The sequence below is a fragment of the Molothrus ater genome, chromosome 4 (genome assembly GCF_012460135.2).
Source record: "Molothrus ater isolate BHLD 08-10-18 breed brown headed cowbird chromosome 4, BPBGC_Mater_1.1, whole genome shotgun sequence".
In the NCBI taxonomy this organism is placed as follows: Eukaryota; Metazoa; Chordata; class Aves; order Passeriformes; family Icteridae; genus Molothrus; species Molothrus ater.
The window spans coordinates 7,144,089-7,164,444 of NC_050481.2; the positions used below are offsets into that span (position 1 = coordinate 7,144,089).

At 52.1% G+C, this 20,356-nt stretch overlaps 2 long non-coding RNA genes across 2 annotated transcripts; both read left to right on the forward strand.

The window, feature by feature from the left end:
* The first annotated feature begins 5,935 nt into the window (after nucleotides 1-5,935).
* Nucleotides 5,936-6,316, forward strand: LOC129046656 (uncharacterized). Its single transcript, XR_008508303.1, has 3 exons — nucleotides 5,936-6,064; nucleotides 6,143-6,184; nucleotides 6,279-6,316. It is a non-coding gene; the product is annotated as an uncharacterized LOC129046656 (long non-coding RNA).
* Nucleotides 6,317-6,363: 47 nt separating this feature from the next.
* On the forward strand, nucleotides 6,364-6,815 carry LOC118700238 (uncharacterized). Its single transcript, XR_004982227.1, has 3 exons — nucleotides 6,364-6,448; nucleotides 6,531-6,611; nucleotides 6,692-6,815. It is a non-coding gene; the product is annotated as an uncharacterized LOC118700238 (long non-coding RNA).
* The last annotated feature ends 13,541 nt before the right edge of the window (nucleotides 6,816-20,356 follow it).

A 20,356-nucleotide genomic window follows, 5' to 3' on the forward strand; every position in this document is an offset into this window, starting at 1 on the left:
AAAAAGCCCAAAAAAGCCCAAAAAAAGCAGCAAGCAAGGCCAAAAAAAGCCAAAAAAAGCAGCAAAAAAGGCCAAAAAAGCAGCAAGAAAGGCCAAAAAGGCCGAAATGCTGCATGGGCGCGTGTGTGTGCTGTGCCTTGCACGTCCATAGGGATTGACCTGAATGACCCAGAAATGGCTGCATTTGGTGTCTATGGCACAGTCTGACATTCATGGCACATCCTGACATTTATGGCATGTTCTGACATTATGGCACATCCTGACATTCATGGCACATCCTGACATTCATTGCACATCCTGACATTCATGGCACATCCTGACATTCATGGCACATCCTGACATTCATGGCACATCCTGACATTCATTGCACATCCTGACATTCATGGCACATCCTGACATTCATTGCACATCCTGACATTCATGGCACAGTCTGACATTCATGGCACATCCTGACATTCATGGCACAGTCTGACATTCATGGCACAGTCTGACATTCATGGCACATCCTGACATTCATGGCACATCCTGACATTTATGGCACGTTCTGACATTCATGGCACATCCTGACATTCATGGCACATCCTGACATTCATTGCACATCCTGACATTCATGGCACATCCTGACATTCATGGCACATCCTGACATTTATGGCACATCCTGACATTCATGGCACAGTCTGACATTCATGGCACAGTCTGACATTCATGGCACATTTATTCTGGTTGTGCCTTCTCACATGGGGCAGTTTGCTCATGCTCTTGCCTTGGGCTGATGACAGGATCACAGCAGGAAATGGAGGCCAATCCCAATATTTTGTAAGCAGAACAATTCAGCCCCAGAGTTTTTGGCCTTTGGTTTCCAGCGGTAGATTTGCTGTGTGTGCAATGCTGGGGCTCCCATGGCCAGGCCGTGCCCATGAACGATGGAAACTCTGGGTGCTTCTCTAGACATGTGCAATATCTGCCCTGCTGTGTGCCCCTGGCACTGCCGGCTCTCCCTGGCACAGCCAGGCCGTGCCCATGAACGATGGAAACTCTGGGTGCTTCTCTAGACATGTGCAATATCTGCCTTGCTGTGTGCCCCTGGCACTGCCGCTCTCCCTGGCACAGCCAGGCCGTGATTTTATCCCGGCCTCAGTCACAGGCACTGCAATGGCTCTGGGGCACTTCAGGAATATTGTTCTGCTGCTCTGGCACACAACTGCTCAAATACACGCGGATGGCGTGCAAGGCACCGCCTGTGGCTTTTGTTCTGCCTCTTCTTTCTTGTTTTCCTTTTTTCTGCCAGGCAGAAAGGCAGCGACACATTGGAAATGACATTGTCCCCATCATATTTCAGGAAGGTGCAGAGTCTTCTCCAGCACTCCAGCCATCCAGGATTCCCTCTCATTTTACACCCATCCTTTTCCTGACATTTTCTAACTTTTCTTTTTTTTTAAGATTTTAATTCTGCCCTGAATTCCTCCCTCTCTGCTGTTTATGGAAGTGAAAATTATTTTCCCAACAGAGTTGCATTCTTGCATTCTTGCCCTTCAGCTTCCTAACTAGGAGTTTCCAAGTCTGCAACATCAAGCAGTGTTTGTTAAATCCCTCAGAAGATAAGGGAAACCGGGAATGGGAGTTTGAAATACTTTTATTGAAAGCATTTATTTGTGTCCTTTCACAAATCTAATTTTATACCTTTTCAAAAAATACAAAGTTATAAATACATTTCTCTTGCTTTTGTAAATTACTTTGGCATTAAATTTTGGCATTTTACTCAATATTGCCTTTCAATGTTTAGATGCTGTTTCTTTTAAATTTGGATTTTGGATCAGTATTTGTCAAATGTTTCAGACTATTTACCGTCCATGCTCCAGTTTTTTAACAGCCTGTGGTTTGCAGACTTTTGGTTGAAAGCATTTTGCAGACGATGTGATTGCAAAAAGCAGCAGCCAATATCTTGGAATTCCCATGGGCTCACAGTAGCAGTAACCTGTAGAGCCCAGCCTGGCCCGTGTCAGACCGGATGGAACGGAATGAGGAGAAATGAATTCAAAGAAGAAAACTCTCATTTCTGTCTCAACTCTGTTGCTGAGTTGGAAAAAGTTATCACAGAGCTTAAGACTTCCACATCTCGTTCTCAGGCAGTGAATGTTCCTAGAACCCACTTGCTAGGGGTGAACGGAAATGAACAAAGTTGGAAAGAATAATAAAAATCTTTACTTATCAAAGGAACCTAAATACTAAGAAGAATCGTTTACCACATCAAGGTAGCTCTGCAATAGAGCATCGGCCTTAGTAGAACTTGCACTGGGAATCGGGCGGGACGCGGCAGCGGGAGAGCCCCGAGCCGGGCGAGCTGAACGTGAGGCGGCGGCGCTTGCCCGCCCGCCCTCAGGGAGCCGAGCCGAGGCCGAGCGGAGCCGAGGCGCGCCGAAGGCACAGAGCGGCTGGGAGTTGGGCCGAAGCGAGGCGAGCTCTGCCGAAGAGGCGAATGCAGGCGCCAAGAGCCGAGTTGAGGCGACAAGAGCCGACTCGAGCCGAGCGTCTCCGGAGCGAGCCGAGCTCCGCCGAGCGCAGCATCCCGGGCAGGGCGAGGCGCCGGGCCGGGCTCGGGGTGCAGCCGGGGCTCTGGGGGGCTTCCCCGCCTGTCCCTCTCTCTAGCCCTCCTTCCTTCTCCCCGTATTCGCCTTCTCTCGCTCCCTTTCCCCCATTCCCTCTCCCCCCACAAACCCGGCTCCTTCCTGTCCTGTCCCTAGCCCGCTACTCCCTTCTGTTCCCCTCTCTCCTTCCTCTGCCCAGCCTCCCTGTACCCTCGTCCCGGGCTTTCCCTTCCCGTCCCGCTTTCCTGCGCAGCCCGAGCTCCCTCGCCGCCCTTTCTCATGCCCTGCTCTCGCTCCTCTCTTCCCGTGCCCCCTTTCCTTCTTTGCCCCGCAGCCGCGGGGCTCGGGCTGCCGGAGAATAAAGCCCCGAGGGCCGGAGCCCGGCGGCCCTGGGCCCTTGCAGGAGTCCCCGCGCGGGGCCGGAGGCTCTCGGCGGATCCCCCCGTGCCGCTCAAGCAGCCCGGCCGACAGCGCCGGAGCTGCGGCTTTGCCGGCATCGCGCTGAGAGCGGCCCCCGCCCTGTGCCGGGCCGTCCCCGCCGTCTGTGCCGCTCCCTCTCTCGCTGCCCCCGGCCCGTGACAGCGAGGCTGGGCAGGAACCTCAAGCCTTCTGGGGGCTGCCCCCGCTTTCTTGTTGCAGCAGAATCCCTTGCTGGGGCCATGCACGTGTGGGAAGGGCTTGGGGGAAGCGCTGCGCTGCTGTCCAGGGCAGTCGGATTCGTTCTGAGCCTTCTTTGGGGGTCAGGAAAAGGGGGGGGGGGTGAAGACTCGGGGCTCTGATGCCGTTGGGGGCACCCCGAGGTGCCCAGGAGAGGGGAGCCCCACTGCGGTGCAGGAGCAGGTGGGGGGCGGGCGAGGGGCGGGGGTCACGCTGGGTGCCGTCCCCCAGAGGGACCCAAAGCTGCCACCAAATGCGCAGGGAAATTGCATTCCAATGTCTTGGGACAGAGGCTCATGGGAAGTTTTCTCAGCTATCCAAGGCACGGAGCCCTGGAGCCAAGTCAGCCTGAGCTGCTGCGTGCTTGCTGTGAGCCTTGAGGTGAGCGCGCATCATTGCGGGCTTGGGATCGATTGAAATGCACTAAGGAAACCAGCTCTGGGGAGGGAGGAGGGAGGGAGGGAAATGCTCTCTTAACATGTGCCAATGCTTCTGTCAAACTCATCAGGGCAGGACAGCGTTCAGACTGAAAGCGTAAGAAGATGTGGAGTGAGACAGAATCTGACAGGAGCACCGGACTCACAAGTGCACGAATTTTGCTTTTGGCTTGGATTTAAACTCAGAAATTGTAAGGAATTTGGGAAGGAGAAGGGACATTCCAGAAGGAAAAGAAGAAAAAGAAGTTGTTGTTGTTACAGCCCTGGCAAAATCTTTGGTTCTAGCTAATAAAGGAAGTTAGTTGAGATTAAAAAAAAAAAAAAAAAACGTGGGTTTTTTCCTTCACTGTTGTATTCGTTGGTGGTAGATGGTGTGTTGTTTTATTTCTTGGTCTTATTAACTCTGTGTAAATAGTTTTTTGAGTGAAGCTACCTTTCTGGATGGGTTGGTTTGTATTTGAGGTAGGATTAATTTCAAGAGGTTTCTTTCCTAGACTTCTGGTAGGTATTCCTGGGATTTTGGTTTTGTTTACTGTATGTATCAACAGAGAGATTTGGTAGGGCCAGCTGGGCTGCTGGAGTTTTGGGTGTTAATTTATTAAATGGCTTTTGTTAAACACAGAATAATTATGTAAGTTAACAGCAAATTACCCAATTTATCTAGGTATGCTACCTAAACACAATGCTTTATGTTTTACCATTTTTCTATTCTTCTGCTCCAAGTAGTTGTGTCAAAAAAGAAAGCACTGCTATTTTTCTGAAGAGCTTTCTTCTATAACAAGGCCTTTATTCCCTTTGAATTTGAGTCAGAGGAGCCAAACAGCTGCAGCTGCTCTGGGGGCTTTTATACCCGGTGGGATTAGCCCCCTCCCTTTTCCCAGGCATCATGGGAATGGGAGGCGGGCACCATCAGGGGTATATTAACCCCAGCCTTTGCTGAGGGGTTTCATTCCCTCTCTGGGATGTGCTGGGGTAAGGGCTCTCCGTCATTTCAGTGAAGAGGCTCTTTCAGCTTATCTCAGCCTGTTTTCAGCAGGTGTTTCTGGGCATCTAAAGCAACAGAGAAGATCCTGTGAAGAAAACAGCATGGAATACAGGGAGTATTTAAGGTGACGATTTCGGATTTTGTGTTTAGGGGTGATAAAGCGCATTTGCAATTTCTGGTTTTGTTCTTGTTTTGTGTTTTTATTGTTTTTAGGAGGTGCACAGCTTCCAGAGATCCCAGGTTGTGTCAAGCACAGCACTTCTTTCAGCAGATTCATCATGTCACAGGAGGCATCTGCCCAGTGTCAAAAATGATGTTTGAGAGTGAGGCTTCAGGTGAGTTGAGGTTTGTGACTGGGAGAGGGAGGGTGAGCAGGTATCCAGTTAGGAGTTATTGGGGGGCAGGGGGTTTGCAGGCAGCAGGGTGAGAAAGGGTGTTTATTTGAGGCCCCCCCCCCCACACAAGGCTTTTCAGAAGCATAGCAGAGGCATTCCCATGTCTTCCTCACACAAGGTCATCCACTGCACTCACAGGAATGCCATTTAACTTTGCTTTTCTCTAACCCAGGTGCCACTGATAATAAAGGTCACACCCTTGGAATCAGGATGAAGCTGGAGCCTGAAGGAGCCAGGCACACTCAGGAGAGGGCAAGTAGCTGACTCGCTGGGATTTGGCCCACATAACTCTGTACTCATACTTTGGTTTTGATTTTCTTTATTGTAGCTGACCGAGAGGCTAAGAGGCGATCACGGGGCCCTCCGAGGCAGACTCATTTCAGGTGCAACGTGGATTCACATCACCGATCATCCAAAAGATAAGTCAGGGGCCACGGCCCGGAGATGGGAGAGTAGAGGGTTGGGAGTTCTTGGGATAGATTGAAAAATTAGCAGAGGGAAAAGCAATCTTCTCCAAAAGGCCTCTTAGGACAGCTCAAGGGAGAGACTCCACATTTGATGGCAGCGTGCAGGTGGGCAGGGCAGAGCAGTTCCGGTCCATGTCATGTTGTCGGGTGTACCGTGTTACCTAGTGTGTCTTTGGGGTCCCTTTGGTCAGATATCTCTCCCTTTTCCCCTCGAGGCTCTCACCACAAGCCTAATGTGTCATGTTTAACGTCCCCCGGTTTGTCGCGTTCGGTGTCACGGGTGTCCGCACGCGTTTGTGCCGGAGCTGCTCTGCCCTGCCGCATAACCTGCTGCAACAGGAGAAGTCCCGGGGACTTGGAATTTGTGATGTGGGGTGTAGTTGGACTCTAGGTGGGATTTGTCGATGGACACAAGATATCTGGAGCTCTTAAGTTATCCCGCAGCCCTTTGACTTTTGTCCTAACTCTTTTTCAGATTCAGATAGATTAAATCTATGCCAGAGGTACCCATCCCGGGTGAGGGGTTTCTCCCGAGCAGGTGAGGCACCATTTGTCTCTGCCGAGGAAGTGTAAATGGTGTCTGTGTTACAGCACTGTTCTTTGTCTTTCTTTTTAGGAAGTCAAAGCAGAGAGCAGCAGTCAAGGCTGAGTGGGCAAGGTGAGCATTGAGTAGCGTACAGAAGCAGTGGTTATTGCTCAAGTCTCACTCTCTGGTGCAACTACAAGCATCCATTCTCGTTTGTGCGATTTAGGCAATCGACTCGGCGTATGTCCGGCCCCTGTCACCAACGGCCGATGCACCGGGTTTCCTGCAAATATGAGCTCCATGGAAGTATTACAGGACTCTGTGATGATGAAGCCTTCAAATTTTCTATTTCACGGTCCCATCCGAGGAGCCCTCGGGAGCGGCCGAGGAGTTGCGGTGAGCGGAGGAGGTAGGGAGAGGGGGGAGGCTCAACTCAGGTCACAGCAATGGCAAATCACCTCGTCTCCACTTTACCCAGGCGCACCCTGCGACAACGGCGTCGGCCTCCAAGCGAGCCCGAAGCGTGCAGCCCGAGGAGCCGAGCATTCTTAGGAGAAGGGTGAGTAGCAGACTTGTCGTGTTTTGGCTGCCATGCTGCTAAGATCGTGCACTCACGTTTGGTTTCCTTTCTCTTGGCAGACTAAGAGAACAATAGCCCGTGTCAGCAGGGACTTCCCAGACGGTGCATCCGCTTCCTATCGAAGCTGACACGCATCGGCACACCCACCCGTCCGAGAGATAAGTAGAGGGCTGCAACCCACATAGGGGCTGAAAGTGGGGTGCTGGGTTGGGACTCTCTGGGGGGGGGGGGTGTTGAGTCAGCTCTGGAGATGAGGGTAGCCAAGAAGTGGGCCCTTAGGCCCATTAAAGGAAAGTCTCACTTTTGATCACAGTGCTGAGGTGCACAGGGCAGAGCAGTCCCGACGTGTATCGTGTCACTTGTCTATCGTGCATTATGTGTTGTTTGCATATCTCGGGTCTTTTACCTTAGGCCTTTGAGGGGCCTAGCAGAAACCCTGACATCATTCTTAGCATCTGTGATCTCAGCATTCCTTGCCCCGGCACCCAGGCCATAGATGCGATTCTGATACCTGTCTGAGCTCCGCAATCAAAAGTTCTCTCTTTGGAAGCATCCAGTCAGATGTCTTGTCTTGTCAGGTCTTTTTCTGAGCTGTATGGATAGCTATGCCCTGCCAGGATCCATTATGGTGGATTACGACTTGTAAGAATCTGAGGTTAGGGAGAGGATTCTGACCATAGGATTCCTGGGCATTCATCTTTGCAGTTCTTGAAATAAATCATTCAGTTAGGATCTTCTTCCTCCAGGGTTCTCTGAGCCTCACCATCTCACCATCGGTCTCACCTCGATCATCTCCTTTTGCATTCTCTCAGTCCTTGCAGCCATTTTCCTCTCCAAGGGATTTCCGTCCGTGTCTCGTGCCCATTGTTTGTCACGTCCCGTCCATCCCGTGTCACCGGTGTACGCACGCATTTGTGCCGGAGCTGCTCTGCCCTGCTGCATAGCCTGGTGCAATAGGAGAAGTCCCGGGGACTTGATGTTTGTAATGTGGGGTGTAGTTGGACTCTAGGTGGGATGTGTAGATGGACACAAGATATCTGGAGCTCTTAAGTTATCCTGCAGCTCTTTGACTTTCATCCTAACTTTCTTTCAGGTGCAGAAGGATAAAATCCAGGGCAGAGCCCCCCATCCCGGGTGAGGGGATTCCCCCGAGCAGGTGAGGCACCATTTGTCTCTGCTGAGGAAGTGTAAATGGTGATTGTGTTACAGCACTGTTCTTTGTCGTTCTTTTTAGGAAGTAAGTCCAGACACCAGTAGTCAAGGTGAGCAGTGGAGAGAAGTAGTTGTTATTGCTCCGGTCTCAGTGTCTGGTGCAGCTCTAAGTTTCCATTCTCTTTTTTTGTGGTTTAGGCAATCCACTCGGAGCCTGCCGAGCCCCCGTCACCAGCCGGCCGATGCACCGGGTTCCCTGCACGTGTGAGCCCTGTGGATGCGTTACAGGACCTGGTGATGAAGCCCAGAACTTTTCTATTTAAGGTGCCATCCAGGTGGCCTTGGGCACCTGCCAAGGAGTTGGGGTGAGTCGGGGAAGTAGGGAGGAGGAGTGATGGTCCCCTCAGGTTTCAGCCATGCCAAATCACCTCATCTCCTCTTAACCCAGGCACCCCCTGTGACGACGGCCTCGGTCTCCGAGCGTGCCCGAAGCGTGCGGCCCGAGCAGCTGAGCGTTCTTAGGAGCACGGTGAGTAGCAGACTTGTGGGGTTTTGGCCGATGGGCTGCCGAGATTGGGCACTGATGTTTGGTTTTCTTTAATACAGCTGTCTAAGAGACACCAGCCCGGTGCCAGCAGGAGCTTCCCGGCTGACGAGGTGGCCTTTCTTCGCACCCGAGACCGGCATCCCCAGATGTGCGAGAGATAAGTAGAGGGCCACGACCCACAGAGGGGATGAAAGCAGGGTGCTGGTTTGGGAATTACTGGGAGGGGTTTTTCAGTCCACTTCGGAGGTGGCGGTGTCCCTGAAGCGGCCCCTTAGGCCCCATAAAAGCAAAGCCTGACTTTGGATCACAGTGCTGAGGTGCGCAGGGCAGAGCAGTCCTGGTGTGTATTGTGTCACTTGTCATTTGTGTATTATGTGTTGTTTGCATATGTCATGTCTTTTCCCTGAGCCCTTTGAGGGGCCTGTCAGAAACCCTGGCATCATTGTTAGCATCTGTGCTCTCTGCATTCCTCGGCCTGGCACCCAGGCCATAGAACTTTTGACTCGGGATCTCAGACAGGCATCAGACTCTCTTGTCTCTTTAGAAGCATCCGGTCGGATGTCTTTTCAGGTCTTGTTCTGAGCTGTATGGACAGCTATGCCCCGCCAGGATCCATTATGGCGGACTTGGACTTGAAAGAACGTGAGGGCAGGTAGAGGCTTCTGGCCGTAGGATTCTCGGGCATCCATCTTTGCAGTTCTTGGAATAAATCATTCAGTTAGCATCTTCTTCCTCCAGGTTTCTCTGAGCCTCATCAGCTCACCATCGGTCTCTCCTCGGTCATCTCCTTTTGCATTCTCTCAGTCCTCGCAGCCATTTTCCTTGCCAGGAGATTTCTGTCCGTGTTGTGTCCCCGTTGTTTGTCATGTCCTGTCTGTCCTGTGTCACGGGTGTGCGCACACACATTTGTGCCGGAGCTGCTCTGCCCTGCCGCATAGCGTGGTGCAATATGAGAAGTCCTGTGGACTTGAAGTTTGTAATGTGGGGTGTAGTTGGACTCTAGGTGGGATTTGTAGATGGACACAGGATATCTGGAGCTCTTAAGAGCCAGACTGTTGCAGGATAACTTGTCCTAACTTTTTTTTTCAGATTCAGATGGATTAAATGTGTGCCAGAGGGCCCCATCCTGGGTGAGTGGTTTCCCCCAACCAGGTGAGGCACCGTTTATCTCTGCAGCAGAAGTGTTTGTGGTGACTCTGTTACAGCTCTGTTCTTTGTCTTTCTTTTTAGGAAGTAAATCTGGGTACCAGCAGTCAAGGTGAGCAGTGGAGAGAAGTAGTTGTTATTGCTCAGCTCTCAGTGTCTGGTGCAGCTCTAAGTTTCCATTCTCTTTTTTTGTGGTTTAGGCAATCCACTCGGAGCCTGCCGAGCCCCCGTCACCAGCCGGCCGATGCACCGGGTTCCCTGTACGTGTGAGCCCTGTGGATGCGTTACAGGACCTGGTGATGAAGCCCAGAACTTTTCTATTTCAAGGTGCCATCCAGGTGGCCTTGGGCACCTGCCAAGGAGTTGGGGGTGAGTCGGGGAAGTAGGGAGGAGGAGCGAGGGTCCACTCAGGTTTCAGCCATGCCAAATCACCTCATCTCCTCTTAGCCGAGGCACCCCCTGTGACGACGGCCTCGGTCTCCGAGCGTCCCCGAAGCGTGCGGCCCGAGCAGCTGAGCGTTCTTAGGAGCACGGTGAGTAGCAGACTTGTGGGGTTTTGGCCGATGGGCTGCCGAGATTGGGCACTGATGTTTGGTTTTCTTTAATACAGCTGTCTAAGAGACACCAGCCCGGTGCCAGCAGGACCTTCCCAGCTGACGAGGTGGCCTTTCTTCGCACCCGAGACCGGCATCCCCAGATGTGCGAGAGATAAGTAGAGGGCCACGACCCACAGAGGGGATGAAAGCAGGGTGCTGGTTTGGGAATTACTGGGAGGGGTTTTGTTTCCCCTTCGGAGGTGGCGGTGTCCCTGAAGCGGCCCCTTAGGCCCCATAAAGCAAAGCCTGACTTTGGATCACAGTGCTGAGGTGCGCAGGGCAGAGCAGTCCTGGTGTGTATTGTGTCACTTGTCTTTTGTGTTTTATGTGTTGTTTGCATATGTCATGTCTTTTCCCTGAGCCCTTTGAGGGGCCTGTCAGAAACCCTGGCATCATTGTTAGCATCTGTGCTCTCTGCATTCCTCGGCCTGGCACCCAGGCCATAGAACTTTTGACTCGGGATCTCAGACAGGCATCAGACTCTCTTGTCTCTTTAGAAGCATCCGGTCGGATGTCTTTTCAGGTCTTGTTCTGAGCTGTATGGACAGCTATGCCCCGCCAGGATCCATTATGGCGGACTTGGACTTGAAAGAACGTGAGGGCAGGTAGAGGCTTCTGGCCGTAGGATTCTCGGGCATCCATCTTTGCAGTTCTTGGAATAAATCATTCAGTTAGCGTCTTCTTCCTCCAGGTTTCTCTGAGCCTCATCAGCTCACCCTCGGTCTCTCCTCGGTCATCTCCTTTTGCATTCTCTGTCCTCGCAGCCATTTTCCTTGCCAGGAGATTTCTGTCCGTGTTGTGTCCCCCTTGTCTGTCACGTCCTGTCCTGTGTCACGGGTGTGCGCACACACATTTGTGCCGGAGCTGCTCTGCCCTGCCGCATAGCGTGGTGCAATAGGAGAAGTCCGGGGACTTGAAGTTTGTAATGTGGGGTGTAGTTGGACTCTAGGTGGGATTTGTAGATGGACACAGGATATCTGGAGCTCTTAAGTTATCCTGCAACAGTTTGACTCTTGTCCTAACTTTTTTTTCAGATTCAGATGGATTAAATGTGTGCCAGAGGGCCCCATCCTGGGTGAGTGGTTTCCCCCAACCAGGTGAGGCACCGTTTATCTCTGCAGCAGAAGTGTATGTGGTGACTCTGTTACAGCTCTGTTCTTTGTCTTTCTTTTTAGGAAGTAAATCTGGGTACCAGCAGTCAAGGTGAGCAGTGGAGAGAAGTAGTTGTTATTGCTCAGCTCTCAGTGTCTGGTGCAGCTCTAAGTTTCCATTCTCTTTTTTTGTGGTTTAGGCAATCCACTCGGAGCCTGCCGAGCCCCCGTCACCAGCCGGCCGATGCACCGGGTTCCCTGCACGTGTGAGCCCTGTGGATGCGTTACAGGACCTGGTGATGAAGCCCAGAACTTTTCTATTTCAAGGTGCCATCCAGGTGGCCTTGGGCACCTGCCAAGGAGTTGGGGTGAGTCGGGGAAGTAGGGAGGAGGAGCGAGGGTCCACTCAGGTTTCAGCCATGCCAAATCACCTCATCTCCTCTTAACCCAGGCACCCCTGTGACGACGGCCTCGGTCTCCGAGCGTGCCCGAAGCGTGCGGCCCGAGCAGCTGAGCGTTCTTAGGAGCACGGTGAGTAGCAGACTTGTGGGGTTTTGGCCGATGGGCTGCCGAGATTGGGCACTGATGTTTGGTTTTCTTTAATACAGCTGTCTAAGAGACACCAGCCCGGTGCCAGCAGGAGCTTCCCGGCTGACGAGGTGGCCTTTCTTCGCACCCGAGACCGGCATCCCCAGATGTGCGAGAGATAAGTAGAGGGCCACGACCCACAGAGGGGATGAAAGCAGGGTGCTGGTTTGGGAATTACTGGGAGGGGTTTTTCAGTCCACTTCGGAGGTGGCGGTGTCCCTGAAGCGGCCCCTTAGGCCCCATAAAAGCAAAGCCTGACTTTGGATCACAGTGCTGAGGTGCGCAGGGCAGAGCAGTCCTGGTGTGTATTGTGTCACTTGTCTTTTGTGTTTTATGTGTTGTTTGCATATGTCATGTCTTTTACCTTAGCCCTTTGAGGGGCCTGTCAGAAACCCTGGCATCATTGTTAGCATCTGTGCTCTCTGCATTCCTCGGCCTGGCACCCAGGCCATAGAACTTTTGACTCGGGATCTCAGACAGGCATCAGACTCTCTTGTCTCTTTAGAAGCATCCGGTCGGATGTCTTTTCAGGTCTTGTTCTGAGCTGTATGGACAGCTATGCCCTGCCAGGATCCATTATGGCGGACTTGGACTTGAAAGAACGTGAGGGCAGGTAGAGGCTTCTGGCCGTAGGATTCTCGGGCATCCATCTTTGCAGTTCTTGGAATAAATCATTCAGTTAGCGTCTTCTTCCTCCAGGTTTCTCTGAGCCTCATCAGCTCACCATCGGTCTCGGTCATCTCCTTTTGCATTCTCTCAGTCCTCGCAGCCATTTTCCTTGCCAGGAGATTTCTGTCCGTGTTGTGTCCCCGTTGTTTGTCATGTCCTGTCTGTCCTGTGTCACGGGTGTGCGCACACACATTTGTGCCGGAGCTGCTCTGCCCTGCCGCATAGCTGGTGCAATAGGAGAAGTCCCGGGGACCTGGACTTTGTAATGTGGGGTGTAGTTGGACTCTAGGTGGGATTTGTAGATGGACACAGGATATCTGGAGCTCTTAAGAGCCAGACTGTTGCAGGATAACTTGTCCTAACTTTTTTTTCAGATTCAGATGGATTAAATGTGTGCCAGAGGGCCCCATCCTGGGTGAGTGGTTTCCCCCAACCAGGTGAGGCACCGTTTATCTCTGCAGCAGAAGTGTTTGTGGTGACTCTGTTACAGCTCTGTTCTTTGTCTTTCTTTTTAGGAAGTAAATCTGTGTACCAGCAGTCAAGGTGAGCAGTGGAGAGAAGTAGTTGTTATTGCTCAGCTCTCAGTGTCTGGTGCAGCTCTAAGTTTCCATTCTCTTTTTTTGTGGTTTAGGCAATCCACTCGGAGCCTGCCGAGCCCCCGTCACCAGCCGGCCGATGCACCGGGTTCCCTGTACGTGTGAGCCCTGTGGATGCGTTACAGGACCTGGTGATGAAGCCCAGAACTTTTCTATTTCAAGGTGCCATCCAGGTGGCCTTGGGCACCTGCCAAGGAGTTGGGGTGAGTCGGGGAAGTAGGGAGGAGGAGTGATGGTCCACTCAGGTTTCAGCCATGCCAAATCACCTCATCTCCTCTTAACCCAGGCACCCCCTGTGACGACGGCCTCGGTCTCCGAGCGTGCCCGAAGCGTGCGGCCCGAGCAGCTGAGCGTTCTTAGGAGCACGGTGAGTAGCAGACTTGTGGGGTTTTGGCCGATGGGCTGCCGAGATTGGGCACTGATGTTTGGTTTTCTTTAATACAGCTGTCTAAGAGACACCAGCCCGGTGCCAGCAGGAGCTTCCCGGCTGACGAGGTGGCCTTTCTTCGCACCCGAGACCGGCATCCCCAGATGTGCGAGAGATAAGTAGAGGGCCACGACCCACAGAGGGGATGAAAGCAGGGTGCTGGTTTGGGAATTACTGGGAGGGGTTTTTGTTTCCCCTTCGGAGGTGGCGGTGTCCCTGAAGCGGCCCCTTAGGCCCCATAAAAGCAAAGCCTGACTTTGGATCACAGTGCTGAGGTGCGCAGGGCAGAGCAGTCCTGGTGTGTATTGTGTCACTTGTCTTTTGTGTTTTATGTGTTGTTTGCATATGTCATGTCTTTTACCTTAGGCCTTTGAGGGGCCTGTCAGAAACCCTGGCATCATTGTTAGCATCTGTGCTCTCTGCATTCCTCGGCCTGGCACCCAGGCCATAGAACTTTTGACTCGGGATCTCAGACAGGCATCAGACTCTCTTGTCTCTTTAGAAGCATCCGGTCGGATGTCTTTTCAGGTCTTGTTCTGAGCTGTATGGACAGCTATGCCCCGCCAGGATCCATTATGGCGGACTTGGACTTGAAAGAACGTGAGGGCAGGTAGAGGCTTCTGGCCGTAGGATTCTCGGGCATCCATCTTTGCAGTTCTTGGAATAAATCATTCAGTTAGCGTCTTCTTCCTCCAGGTTTCTCTGAGCCTCATCAGCTCACCCTCGGTCTCTCCTCGGTCATCTCCTTTTGCATTCTCTGTCCTCGCAGCCATTTTCCTTGCCAGGAGATTTCTGTCCGTGTTGTGTCCCCCTTGTCTGTCACGTCCTGTCCTGTGTCACGGGTGTGCGCACACACATTTGTGCCGGAGCTGCTCTGCCCTGCCGCATAGCGTGGTGCAATAGGAGAAGTCCCGGGGACTTGAAGTTTGTAATGTGGGGTGTAGTTGGACTCTAGGTGGGATTTGTAGATGGACACAGGATATCTGGAGCTCTTAAGTTATCCTGCAACAGTTTGACTCTTGTCCTAACTTTTTTTTCAGATTCAGATGGATTAAATGTGTGCCAGAGGGCCCCATCCTGGGTGAGTGGTTTCCCCCAACCAGGTGAGGCACCGTTTATCTCTGCAGCAGAAGTGTTTGTGGTGACTCTGTTACAGCTCTGTTCTTTGTCTTTCTTTTTAGGAAGTAAATCTGGGTACCAGCAGTCAAGGTGAGCAGTGGAGAGAAGTAGCTGTTATTGCTCAGCTCTCAGTGTCTGGTGCAGCTCTAAGTTTCCATTCTCTTTTTTTGTGGTTTAGGCAATCCACTCGGAGCCTGCCGAGCCCCCGTCACCAGCCGGCCGATGCACCGGGTTCCCTGCACGTGTGAGCCCTGTGGATGCGTTACAGGACCTGGTGATGAAGCCCAGAACTTTTCTATTTCAAGGTGCCATCCAGGTGGCCTTGGGCACCTGCCGAGGAGTTGGGGTGAGTCGGGGAAGTAGGGAGGAGGAGCGAGGGTCCACTCAGGTTTCAGCCATGCCAAATCACCTCATCTCCTCTTAACCCAGGCACCCCCTGTGACGACGGCCTCGGTCTCCGAGCGTGCCCGAAGCGTGCGGCCCGAGCAGCTGAGCGTTCTTAGGAGCACGGTGAGTAGCAGACTTGTGGGGTTTTGGCCGATGGGCTGCCGAGATTGGGCACTGATGTTTGGTTTTCTTTAATACAGCTGTCTAAGAGACACCAGCCCGGTGCCAGCAGGAGCTTCCCGGCTGACGAGGTGGCCTTTCTTCGCACCCGAGACCGGCATCCCCAGATGTGCGAGAGATAAGTAGAGGGCCACGACCCACAGAGGGGATGAAAGCAGGGTGCTGGTTTGGGAATTACTGGGAGGGGGTTTTTGTTTCCCCTTCGGAGGTGGCGGTGTCCCTGAAGCGGCCCCTTAGGCCCCATAAAAGCAAAGCCTGACTTTGGATCACAGTGCTGAGGTGCGCAGGGCAGAGCAGTCCTGGTGTGTATTGTGTCACTTGTCTTTTGTGTTTTATGTGTTGTTTGCATATGTCATGTCTTTTCCCTGAGCCCTTTGAGGGGCCTGTCAGAAACCCTGGCATCATTGTTAGCATCTGTGCTCTCTGCATTCCTCGGCCTGGCACCCAGGCCATAGAACTTTTGACTCGGGATCTCAGACAGGCATCAGACTCTCTTGTCTCTTAGAAGCATCCGGTCGGATGTCTTTTCAGGTCTTGTTCTGAGCTGTATGGACAGCTATGCCCCGCCAGGATCCATTATGGCGGACTTGGACTTGAAAGAACGTGAGGGCAGGTAGAGGCTTCTGGCCGTAGGATTCTCGGGCATCCATCTTTGCAGTTCTTGGAATAAATCATTCAGTTAGCATCTTCTTCCTCCAGGTTTCTCTGAGCCTCATCAGCTCACCCTCGGTCTCTCCTCGGTCATCTCCTTTTGCATTCTCTCAGTCCTTGTAGCCATTTTCCTTGCCAGGAGATTTCTGTCCTTGTTGTGTCCCCGTTGTCTGTCACGTCCTGTCCTGTGTCACGGGTGTCTGCACACACATTTGTGCCGGAGCTGCTCTGCCCTGCCGCATAGCCTGGTGCAATATGAGAAATCCTGTGGACTTGAAGTTTGTAATGTGGGGTGTGGTTGAACTCTAAGTGCGATGTGTCGATGGACACAAGTTATTTGGAGCTCTTAAGTTATCCTGCAGACCTTTGACTTTCGTCCTAACTTTCTTTCAGATGCAGATGGATAAAATCCAGGGCAGAGCCCCCGATCCTGGGTGAGGGGATTGCCCTGAGCAGGTCAGTCACTGTTTGTTTCTGCAGAGGGAGCATAAATGGTGGCTGTTACAGCAGTGTTCTTTGTCTCTCTTTTTAGGAAGTCATGGCCGAGTGGGTGAGGTGAGCATTGAGTAGCGTACAGAAGCAGTTGTTATTGCTGATGTCTCAGTTTTTGTGCAGTTGTAAGCATCTCCTCTTGTTTTTGTTGTCTTTTAGCTGGTCCACTTGCCATCTATCCTGGCCGAGCATATCCGTGCCAGGTGTGTGCAGGCTTAAGGTATTGTTGCGGCATCCTTGTCAGATTTGGGAGGTTGTGTTTTCACAGTATCTCAGCAAATTTTCTGCTTTGTTTCTTTGCAGGTGCTGTCGCTGCCCTAGGCACGCCCTGGATCAGAGGAGGGCAGGTGAGTCGGAGTTTAGGCAGGCTGACTCCTAGGTGAGCATTACACAGCAGCATGCTAAGCGTGTACCTTTTCTTTTCGCCGGTATCTTCTGGGCACCCTCTGGAGTCAAATCAAGATTTGAGGTGAGCCGGGGCAGTGGTGTGGAGGAGTCCCGGGGATTACTGTTTTTGAGGGCAATAGTCAGGTTTTCTGTTTTGTCTTAGGTACCCTGAGGAGGCTCGTAGCCAAAGCTTGGAAACGGCAGCACCGAAGCACACACGGAGAGCATCTCAACGTCCACGTCCGACCGAGGATGGATTTTGTCCGCTCCTCTTCCAAAAGCTAAGTGTCGGGGCCAGTGGCTGGGAGAAGGGTAAAAAACCTTTACTCTCACAGGAGGCCATCAGATGTCAGCTTAGGGGACAGGTCTGTAGGGGGGCGGGCTCTCTGGAAGTAAAGGGAGAGGGTTTCCCCTCAGCCTCGCCAGAGCCTTTGCCGGGCAGGGCAGTTCCGACCCATCTCCACATTTTCGCGTACTTTGTGTCGTCCGCCTTCCTCGACTCGACGTCGTCACGGATCTTTCCCCCGAGGAGCTCGCCTTCACGTCCGGAGCTACGGCCACGGTCACCCGGCAGTCGGCTTCTTTCTCTAGGCTCGCCGAGCCTCTCGAGCATCCTCTTAATTGCTGTGGCACTAACTTGTTTTAACGAGTTCCGTTTCATCATCACGTGCTCTTGTCATAGGGCTTCCTTTCCTTTGGCATCATCAGCCTCTGGCTCATCTTGCGTTAGGAATCTCGGGTCCCTACGGGGACAGTGCCAGGCAGTTGTCACTCGTCTCTGTGTTATGTCGTCTGTGTCTATGTTATGTCGTCTGTGTCTGTGTTATGTAGTCTGTGTCCATTGTCTTACGTGTCACAGGCCTTTGTCACGTCTCGATGCTTTATTGGCACTATTCCGTGCCACATTGCCCATATTCTAGTCACGTTCCTTTCCGGATATCCCTTATTCCGGCATCTTTACATTTTTACTCTTTGAGACAGGAATGTCTCAAAGGGACAAGATGTTCTCATCCGTCTTCCTTCTCACTACCGGCTTTGGTAGTGCCTTTTTTTCCACGCCATTCTCTTGGACTTCTGGAGGAAGCGTCTTACACCCTCCTCATGTGACTGCAGAAGTTCTATAGGTTCTATCTTCTCAAAGGGTATAGGGCTCAAGAATTAGTATCTTCCAGAGAGTTACCTCAAGTCCTGGCTTATACTGTATGTGCTTACATTGCTTGTACCTATGCTGGCTTATACTGTATGTACTTATATTGTGTGTACCTATGTTGGCTTATACTGTATGTACTTACACTCCATGTACACTTGCACTGTATGCGTCGGCTTATATCGTGTGTACTTACGTTGTACCACTTATGGTCGGAGCTGCCCTGCCCTGGCACATAGTCACAGTTAGGTAGAACAGTTATAAAAACTTGACTGTTCATCTGTCTTTTATGGGATTTTGGGTAGAAAATTTATTGGTCCAGAGCGGGGACAAGTCCTAGCTGTCAGATAGCCACTCGTTGACCGCTTCCTGTCGTCTCACAGGTCCCTGAGGCTGCCGATTTCCCCAGAATCTACCATTTGACGTCGAGGAGCGGCAGCCAGAAGAAGCGTGGAAGCGCGTTCTTCAGCGTCTCGAGTAAGAGCCGCAGGGAACGTTTAAATGGGAGGAGTGCGTGAGCATGTGTCTGTGTCTGTCTGTCTGCTCATCTCTGAGTGTGTGAGTGCATGCTGACTGGATTTAACCGTGTGACTTTTGCTTTTCAGGTTTTTCAACTCATTTGTAAATTTAGAGTAAAAAATCCCTAGCCTGGTTCCCCACCGCCACCCCCGGCTGGGTTTTTTTTTTCTTTTTTTTTTTTGCCCCCCGGCTGGGTTTTTTTTCCCCGGTCCCGGTCAGTCTGCGAGGCGACGTTCATCGCCAAAGTTTGGGCGTGCACCGTCCAGGGACTGGGTATTTCGTCAGGCAGGAGGATTTTTTGGAGGCTCCTGGGAACCATGTTCCTGAGGACCAAGGATTGCTGGGGTGTAATTTAGCAGTTGTGAGGGGAGGGACGGTGAGTTTGTGTGTAATGTGACGGGGATGTTAATGGTAGATGAGTGCTGTTTTTTGTGTGCTTTTGTTGTTTTGGGTGTCCTGTAACAATAAATCCACAAGTAATGAAAATAGAAAAAGGTTATCATCTTGTGTTAATGTGTGTGTTGTGTTGTATTGCTCTGTATTGCAGTGTGAGCAAAGGGTGAACTCTCTCCTCCTTGCTGTGACACCTGGGCTGGCAGGGATGACACAGTGACCTCGGCCGGCCGATGCTGCCTGTGCCATCACCTGGCACTGACGTGTTTGATGAAAATCCTTTCGCTGGGATTTTTCTCCTGAGAAGCCTCAGAACAGAAATGGAACCAATAACAATCTGGTGGCTGTGGAGTGTGGGCTGGAGATGGTTTAGCAACAGGGGCATCTTGGGTTGGTCTCCTGTGCATTGTTTCTACTTGATGACCAATCATGGTCCAGCGGTGTCGGGGCTGTGATCAGTCCCAGGTTTTTATTATTCATTCCTTTCCAGCTTTCTGATGTCTCCTTGCTCTTTTAGTGTAATTCTAATATCTCATTTTCTTTTAATATAATAGAGATGATAAAATAATATTTCAGCCTTCTGAAAGGGGGAGTCAAGATTCTCATCTCCTCCCTTGTCCTGGAGGACCCTCAAACACCACCACAATCAGCGACCGAGTGGGTTTGTGCGAGCCCCTCAGGAACCCTCGGCCGGTCCTGAGTTGGCAGCCCCGGCACGGCCGAGAGCGGGGAGACACTCTCTGTGCCCGAGGGTACTGAGGGCACCTGGGCTGGGGGGAGACACTCTCTGTGCCCCGAGGGTACTGAGGGCACCTGGGCTGGGGGGAGACACTCTCTGTGCCCCGAGGGTACTGAGGGCACCTGGGCTGGGGGGAGACACTCTCTGTGCCCCGAGGGTACTGAGGGCACCTGGGCTGGGGGGAGACACTCTCTGTGTGTGCCCCGAGGGTACTGAGGGCACCTGGGCTGGGGGGAGACACTCTCTGTGTGTGCCCCGAGGGTACTGAGGGCACCTGGGCTGGGGGGAGACACTCTCTGTGTGTGCCCCGAGGGTGCTGAGGGCACCTGGCCTGGTCGCCTTTGCAGCACAAGAGACACCAGAGACAGCGGTAGATGATAAAGGGCCGACTCTTAGCAGGGGTTAATGCAAGGTTTTATTAGGAGTCCCATAGGAGCTCCTGCACCTCAGGGGGCTCCTGCCGAGAGTCCCGGGAGCTGTGCCAAGGTTACATTTGAAGGGAGGTGGAAACCGACAGTAGATAACATCCTACCAACCATTAAGTGACCCTAAGGGATGGATGCTGGGGGATAGACATATAGGACAGCGTATGGGGCAAGGCCTGGGGGGCTGACCCCTAGCCTCTGGCTAATCACTCGAGGACTTGGACTGAAACTTCTGGATGGAGGGAATGGGAGGCTGAGTGATTGACAGAGAGGCAGGGTGGGGGTTTGGGGATGATCTCATCCCGGGAGAGGGATAACACAGGTAAAGGGAGGGGGGTACAGTTTGGGATAAACCATTTGGGGAAAATATGAGGATACAAAACAAAATTACTTCAAAGTATTACAAAGTATAAAAATGCACTACAGCAGGTTTGGGCAGCACCAAATAAAATAAAATAAAAAGCTTTAAAAAT